The sequence below is a fragment of the Rattus norvegicus genome (genome assembly GCF_036323735.1).
Source record: "Rattus norvegicus strain BN/NHsdMcwi chromosome Y unlocalized genomic scaffold, GRCr8 chrY_unlocalized_2, whole genome shotgun sequence".
In the NCBI taxonomy this organism is placed as follows: domain Eukaryota; kingdom Metazoa; phylum Chordata; class Mammalia; order Rodentia; family Muridae; genus Rattus; species Rattus norvegicus.
Window position 1 is genome coordinate 341,892 of NW_026947378.1, and position 8,177 is coordinate 350,068.

Here is an 8,177-nt window from a genome sequence, read left to right on the forward strand (position 1 = left end):
TAAGTATATTGGAGCATCTTTGGATTATATGCCAAGTAGAGTTCTATCTGGATTCTCAGGTAGTGAAATTTCCAATTTTCTGAGGAATCTCCAGACTGATATCCAGAGTGGTTAACCAGTTTGTAATCCCACCAACAAAGAAGGAGCAATCCTCTTTCTTGACATCCTTATAAAGATCTGCTGTCTCCTGAGTTTTTATTTTAGCCATTCTTACATGTGTGAGGAGGAATCTCAGAGTTGTTTTCATTTACATTTCCTTGATGACTAAAAATGATGAACATTTCTTTAGATGGTTGTCAGATATTTGATATTCCTCAGTTGAGAAATCTTTGTTTAGTTCTGGACCACAATTTTAATAGGGTTATTTGTCTCTCTGTAGAGTTACTTCTTGAACTGTTTGTATGTATTAGGTAATAGCCCTCTGTCACATGTAGGATTGGTGATATATATATATATATATATATATATATATATATATATATAATCTCAAAGTTGTTCTGTTCCTTGATACCCACTAGCAAGTTGCTCAATAAGGGGTACAACAACAAGGAGTTGGTGAGCAAAGTTCCTCTATTAGGGGCTTTAGCAAGCTGAATGAATCCTCAGGCCTCCATATTTGTTAGGACAGGTATCTATATGGATGTCACACTGTCATTTAGACAGAATACACCAAAAACATCATAATATTTCCACAGTACAGTACAGTATTGAAGCTACTCCATATCACACACATGGCATGCTGAGGTTATTGTTAAACAGAGATGACAGCAATCTCTCCCTCCTCTTGTCAGGAATTTATTCTTCCATAAGGAAAATCAGTGTTTATTTTTATGTTTCAAAGCCTATATAAAGGTCTGATCCTGAAAAAGGGTTTATAAAGTTCATCCTGGTTTTATATGAGAAATTTGGAAAGCCAGATGTATCCCCATAGTATTTGTGACATCTAATAAGCACACAGTGGCATGTGTTGGCTGAAAGAATAACATAGTGTACAACAAGGTACACGATCAGCCTGCTGTAAAGGTTATTCTTTTTCACAGGTTAAAGGCTATGTATCATAGGATTTGTGTATTACAACAGCAGCTGATGACAAGTTTGAAGAAGCATTCCTGAGGGCTCCAATAGATTTTCAACACAGTGATATGCCATGGCAAGTAGGGCCTAGCAATCACTTGACTTGGAAACATCATATAATGTGATGTTTGACAGCTAGTTTGGATGATTCTGGATTATTGCTAAATTAGCACAAAAGAATGTAAATACAAGAGGCCATTCCAGAGCAATGCAGAGTCATTGTGAGGACCTTCACCCAGAACAAAGAAACTTGATCATGTACTGCAATTAAAGGCACGAGTCAGCACTATCAGGCATCTGAGGACTCTTAAAAATATCTAAGCAACCATACAACTTGTATTTAACAGATAGTATCTGAATCTGTAACTAACACATCAGTAAACCTAAGAAGCTTATAAAATGTAATTGTAAGGTGTTTGGATGATGTCATAGTTGGTGATTTCATTGTCATGCAAATATGAGGACTTGAGTTTGCATTCCCAACAAGTATGTAAAAACCACCAGTTGCGAAAATAATTTTTTTTTTATGATGGCTAAACTCATCTAAGAATGCTGGTTCAAATGAGTTATGAGTTTTCTTTTTATGTTCAAAGAATGTTTATGTTTTAATCATGTGAATGTGTGCATGCATGTACACACACACACACACACACACACACACACACACACACACAGACCCTCACATGCACATGCATAATCCCATGCACACACACAGGTATTTGTGATGTTTATAGGAGCCAAAACGGATTATTGGAAGTCTTGAGGGTGAATTTACTGTCAGGGTGGGGTAGGAAGGCAGATGAGACCCAGAAGAGAGAACAGAGTGAAAAGAAGAGGAACGTGCAATGGTTTTTGGTTCAAAAAGGCATGGACATAACATCTGGTCAATTGGAATCAAGAGAAGGCCAGATAAAACATAGTAATAGTGTGGAATTATAGATAGAAAATAGATTTTAATGAGATAAAGTGTAAATATCTGGGCATTTCGATTTCTCAAAATGGCTTATCTTAATATAAAATGTGTGTGTGTGTGTGTGTGTGTGTGTGTGTGTGTGTGTGTGTGTTTTATCAGGGAATGAAATGGACAAAGGCAGGGTAAAAACACCAGAATGGGAGTAAATTATTTTTTACAACAAACTACCTCCTTGTTTTTTGTTTTTGTTTGTTTGTTTGTTGTTGTTTTTGTTGTTGTTGTTGGTGGTGGTGGTGCTAGTGGTGGTGTGTGTTTGTATGTGTGTGTGCATGCGTGTGTGTGTGTGTGTATGTGTGTGTCTTTTAACAGGGAATTAAATGGACAAAGGCAGGGTAAAAATACCATATTGGGATTAAATTATTTTCTACAACAAATTACCTCTTTGTTGTTTTTTGTTTGTTTGTTTCTTTGTTTATTTTTTGTTGATTTTGTAGTTGTTGTTTTTGGTAGTGGTGGTGTTTGTGTGTGTGTGTTCGTGTGTGTGTGTTTTGTGCTATGTCTTCCTATTGTCTCAAAGCTCCAAGGTCACCTTACAGAGATCAGGGTTAGCGTAAAAAGAATCATATGTCCTAGAGGTCCTGTGGACAGTCAGTGTGCCACAATTGCCTCATATAGCCAGGCTCCCACTGTGACATAAAAAGAGGCATAGATGCTGCTGTGCATTATGCATTAGTCAGACATACTTCCAAGGACAATGCACTCTTACAAGGCTCTTTGGTGATTTCTTGCCTTCCTAACCATCATTTCTCCTGGTGGCCCTGTTGCATACAATCTAGATTACAGTGTTCTAGTACACCAGGAAAGCACCCTTTTGCCTGGTTCTTCCCTGATTTACCAGAAAGCAAGTAGAGGAACTCCACACAAAACTTGCACTCAGGATTCAGCAGCTTTTCCCACCCACTCCCAGCTTTGCATTTTCTCCCCTTAAAGGACTGAAGAAAAGATTCTGTCATCCACAATTGGTAGAAATCAGCTTCGAAAAGTGTCCTAGAAGGTTTCTAGGCAGCGAAAATCAAAATATGACGACAGGAGGTGTGTTCTACAGCTGGCCTCCTTCTCAGCAGACAATCAACAAATATTTCTCCAGGCTCTTCAGTGTCACAGCTCTGTGCCCATGTCTGGGGGGCCCACAGGTGTGTGAGACAAGGGACATTGGTTAGGGATAGGAAGACTGCTACACAGTAAGAAAATCTGTGGGAGAAGTAAGTCATATGGCCAGTAATTCCTTTGTTTTAATTCCCTTCATCTGTTCCCTTTGCATCTGGATTACAGCCTTTCCCAAGTCCTCTCATCCCATTCTCACACTCACATGCTCCTCTTCCATTGCTCCTTATCCTTCACCTTAGAGAAGGGGGATTCCCACATGTGTTCTAACCTGCCATGCTATGCACCCTTTTTTTTAGTTGGGAGACTTTTAATGATTGTATTTCCTTAGGGGCTTTACCTTTATTCAAGTTGTTTACCTGATCTTGATTTAAATTTGAAATTGACTATTTTGTTCTGATTTTCCAATGTTAAGGAGTATATGCTTTTTTTTTTTTTTTTTTTTTTTTTTTTTTTTTTTTTTTTTTTTTTTTTTTTTGAGCTGGGGACCGAACCCAGGGCTTTGCGCTTCCTAGGTAAGCACTCTACCACTGAGCTAAATCCCCAGCCCGAGTATATGCTTTTGAAGTAAAACCTAAGGATTCTTTGAATTATCTCATTGTTCCTCGTTATGTCTTCCTTCATTTTTGTTAGTTAGGAGAATGTTCCTCCACGTTTGAATTAGATTGGCTAAGTTGCTAATTTTCTCAACTCTTGGGACCCTTTTTAATATTACTGTCTTCTTTTTTTCTTATTTATTGATTCCAGCCTTGAGTTTGATAACTGCCTTCTGATAACTGCCCCTGTGGCATGTTTGTTTGTTTGTTTGTTTGTTTGTTTGTTTTCTTGTAGAGGTCTTCCCTGTGTTTTTAAGTTACTGGTATGTGATCTCTCTGATTGCATTGGAAAGGCCATTTTTGTAGTGATCTTTCCTCTTTGCAATTCTCTCATTGTTTCTCATGAGATTGTGTATGCTACTCCTTCATTTTCACTGAATTTTAGAATGTCTTTAATTTCTGTATGTCCTCTCGAGGCCATCAGTCATTCGGTAAAAAGTTGTTTAATTTACATGAGTTTGTAGAGACTTTTCCTTGATTTTTAATGCCAGCTTTAGTCCATGGTGATCTTTTCGTATATCTGTGTTCTCTTAATGTATGTAAGATATCTGCCTAGGCCCTTCTGACTTTTAGACTTTCTGTTAAAAATTAATATAGTTTTGTTAAGTTTGCCTATGTTTGTTACTTGGGCTTTTTTCTTTGTACCATTTAATATCATTTTTCTGTATATTAAGATTTGATTATTATGTGGACACATTTGTTTGTTTTCTTTTCTTTTAATCCAACATATTTCTTGTTCTGTAAACTTCATGTACATTCATGGACATCTCTTCCATTGGTTTAGGGGAGTTTTCTTCTATTACTTGGTTGAAAATAGTTCCTGGACTTTCAAACTGAGAATCTTCTCCTTGTATTCCTATTGCACTTAGGTTTGTTTGTTTGTTTGTTTGTTTTTTTTCTTTTTTCATAGTGTCCCATATTTCCCGGAGGTTTTATATTTAATATTTATCTTTGCTGATAGATTAATTCCATCTGTCTTATATGCCTGTGATTGCTGCTCCCATCTCTTGTATTCTCCTGTTGATGTTTGCATCTATAGTTTCTGTTCTCTTACGTAGGGTTTCCATCTCCAGGGTTTCTTTATTTTATGTTTTTCTTATTTCTTCTATTTTTCTTTTCAGGCCTTGAACAATCTTATTCATTTTCTTCACCCATTTGATTTTATTTTCCTATATTTATTTACAGGGATTATTCATTACTTCTTTAAAGTTAGCTAGAATCTTCATAAGATTAGATTTAAGGTCATTTTCTGCTGCAGCTGTGATTTAATATTCAACAGGCTGCTTTAGTATAGTTAGAACATGGTTATACCAATTGCCCTGGGTGTTATTGATTGTGATCTTATGTTGCCCTTTAGCCCTCTTGGTTTTGCAGTTATTATGGATTTACATGATGATTTCTGAGATTATCATTGTTGGAAAAGTGCTTTTGGATGCCCCACTCCATTGACTCCTGTTTTCTTTCTGACTTCTGCTCTGAGTGTCCCAGAGCACAGGTTACTTGCAAAAGTTCAAACCCAGTAGGGGTCTATCCACAGGTTTTTACGGCCTATGCGGCCTCTTGGGTTTTGGGTCCTAAAATTGTTTCTATGTTACCTAGTATAGGTTTTGTTTGGGAACCCAGTTACCACATTAATCTAGAGCAAAGCAGGTGGAAGTTGTTCTCCAGATAATGGACCCTAGGGAATGGGGTGATATTTAAGGTTCCTGAGTGTGCTTTAAGGGGTCTTGTTACACAAGGAATTGGGGCAGGATCTTTCTTGGTTAGTCCTTGTCAGAGCTGGTCTCCATGAAAGCAGTCAGAGTTGTGCATCAGAAAATGGAGTGCAAGATTCAGGGTGTAGTTTACTCCTGCAGAGTGTGCTTTCAGGGGATTTGCTGGCAAGTGCTTGAAGCAGTGTCTTCCTGGTTGTCCATTGTGCCGGTAGGCCTCAGGGAACACAAGCGTCGTTTAAGCCTTGAAATGTAGTGCTAAAGACAGAGTCTAAATGCATGAAGCTTAATTGAAACCCAAATACTTTACTGGCATTCTTTAACTTTATTCTTAAGATACCTATAAACTCACACACAGTTTTGTTTATGTCCTGTGTAAGTGAGGACTAATTTGTGGAGTAAGTTTGCTTCCACAGCAGTAACAGATATCTTGGATTGAGAAGAATTAAGCACCAAGTACCTGTGACATGATTGGAGGCACCTACTCTATCCTGGGTCTATACCGATTTCACACAACCTAATATTAATCTATGTGTCTACTTATATGTCTAGGTATCTAGGTATCATGGTAGGTAGATAAACAGACAGAGAAGTATTGATCTGAGATATGCATATATATATACATATATATACATATATATACATATATAGATATACATATATATGTGTGTGTGTGTTTGTGTGTGTGTGTGTGTGTGTGTGTGTGTGTGTGCCTGTATGTGTTTGTGCACATATGGGGAGAGGAGAGATTATTTGAGTGACTTACAGGCTCTGGTACAGCTAATCCAACAATGGCTGGCTGTGAAAGTTAAGGTCAAGAATTTTCCAGTTGCTGTGTCACCAAGAATGATGTTTTAAGTTGTCTTCAGTGGTTTTGGCATTCTTTCGAATTAAGATTTAATGCCAGTAATGAAATAAACTTGCTATCAAGACAGACCAAGCAGGATAAGAACAAGCATTTCTTTCTTCCTTGTCCTCCTATAGGCTTCCAATAGAAGGAATTGACCACATTGTAGCAGGATTAAATATCTGGATTCATGGTGTGTTTTTGTATTTTACATATTCAGACTAGAAGTAGATCTTGTCACTTTGAATGAAACCAGAAGTCCTTCAAAGATATGCCAATTATTTTATGGTTTTAGATAATTCCTGTTGCATTCACGTAGGCAACCGAAAATAGCCATCACGAATCTACTTCTTGTCAACTTGAGACAACATCATATTTTCCTATATTGTGAATAATTTATAAATGAAAATAATAACCAGATTATAATGGTGCCTTGATAAAATATAATGATCCTACTTACAAATAGAAATGCATTATATATTTAACCAGGTCATAGTTATACTGAATGTGATATAATTATCAATTCCACAATGTCAAACACGTTATACATTTAGCATAGGTGCAATGGGTTTCATGGCACATTCTTTTAGTATCTCAAATTTGAAATGAATATGAAAATGATTGTATTGTCTTAATTGATATTATATTGCATGATAAATAAATGGAGGAAAGAAAACACAAAAATCTATAGAAACACTTTATTAACAAAATATGAAGGAATTATTGATTTCAATTATTAATAATTTTCTACTCTAGTTATGGTTATATAGACAACCCTGTGTAAATACAACCTTAGGTTGTATTTATAAATACCTTCTTCACTACCCTGTTTTATTTTCTTCCCCCAACAGAAGCACCTCATTAGATACCAATCTCCATGCCTGATGGGTTTGCACCCTTTGTCATTCTGCACGAGTTTGACTATTTTCTTTTTACATTGGCTATGAGGACAAACATCTCTCCATCTTTTCCAAGTGCAAGCTGTCTCTCATTTCTACCAACTGGCCTGATAATGTTTCTGGCAGAGAACCCAACTCTTTTCTAGAAACTGAGAAGTTGAAGTTGACCTAGCTGACCGCATGTTCTTGACTCTTGTTAAACTTTCTTGTTTCCCCCAGCATTAGCCAAATAGGATGCATTTTTGTTCTTGTATACTTTTTCTTTAAAACTGAATCTGGTAATTTGCATTTAGAGTTAGTCTTCCTAAAATATTTCCCTCCAAGCCTTGGTCATTCTGAGTGGTCTTTCGATTTTACCCTGTAATATCGTGAAGCCATAGATTTATCTTTTTGAAATTGTAACCAGTTTGAGCAAATTATACATTTCATCATGTACTATGACCCTGATGTGTGTAGGTTTTTTTCAAGGTGCTACCTGAGGCATTCCACAGGGAACCAAGATAAAGAAACTCAACAGAGTGATTGAGGGACCTGTGATACCCTGGTCTACATTTCCTATAGAAATTTTCATGTATTTTGTTACTTTTAGAAGTAATACTGGATCTAAAACCTTCTGTTGAACACATAGTGATGGCCATTTTTACTGCCTCTAACAGACATCAAGATTCTAGGGAGATGTCTCCAAATGACACTTTTCCCAAGTGCATGATTTTGTTGTAACCACCATTTATTGTCTCCTTATATTCATTTATTTGTTTATGTGTTGTCTATCTCTGTCTCTTCTGACCATTCCGTTATTTGTCACTGTGAATTGAGGTTTTTTTTATTAAAACTAATAAGCCATTCACTCCTTGGGGATATTATCTTTATTATTTCCTGAAAACCACAAGGAGGTGTGTATGGATTCTTTTAGAATGGCCTTCCTTTAAGGTTAAATGGCTGAGTTCAGGGGAAAAAAACACTGGAAATCTG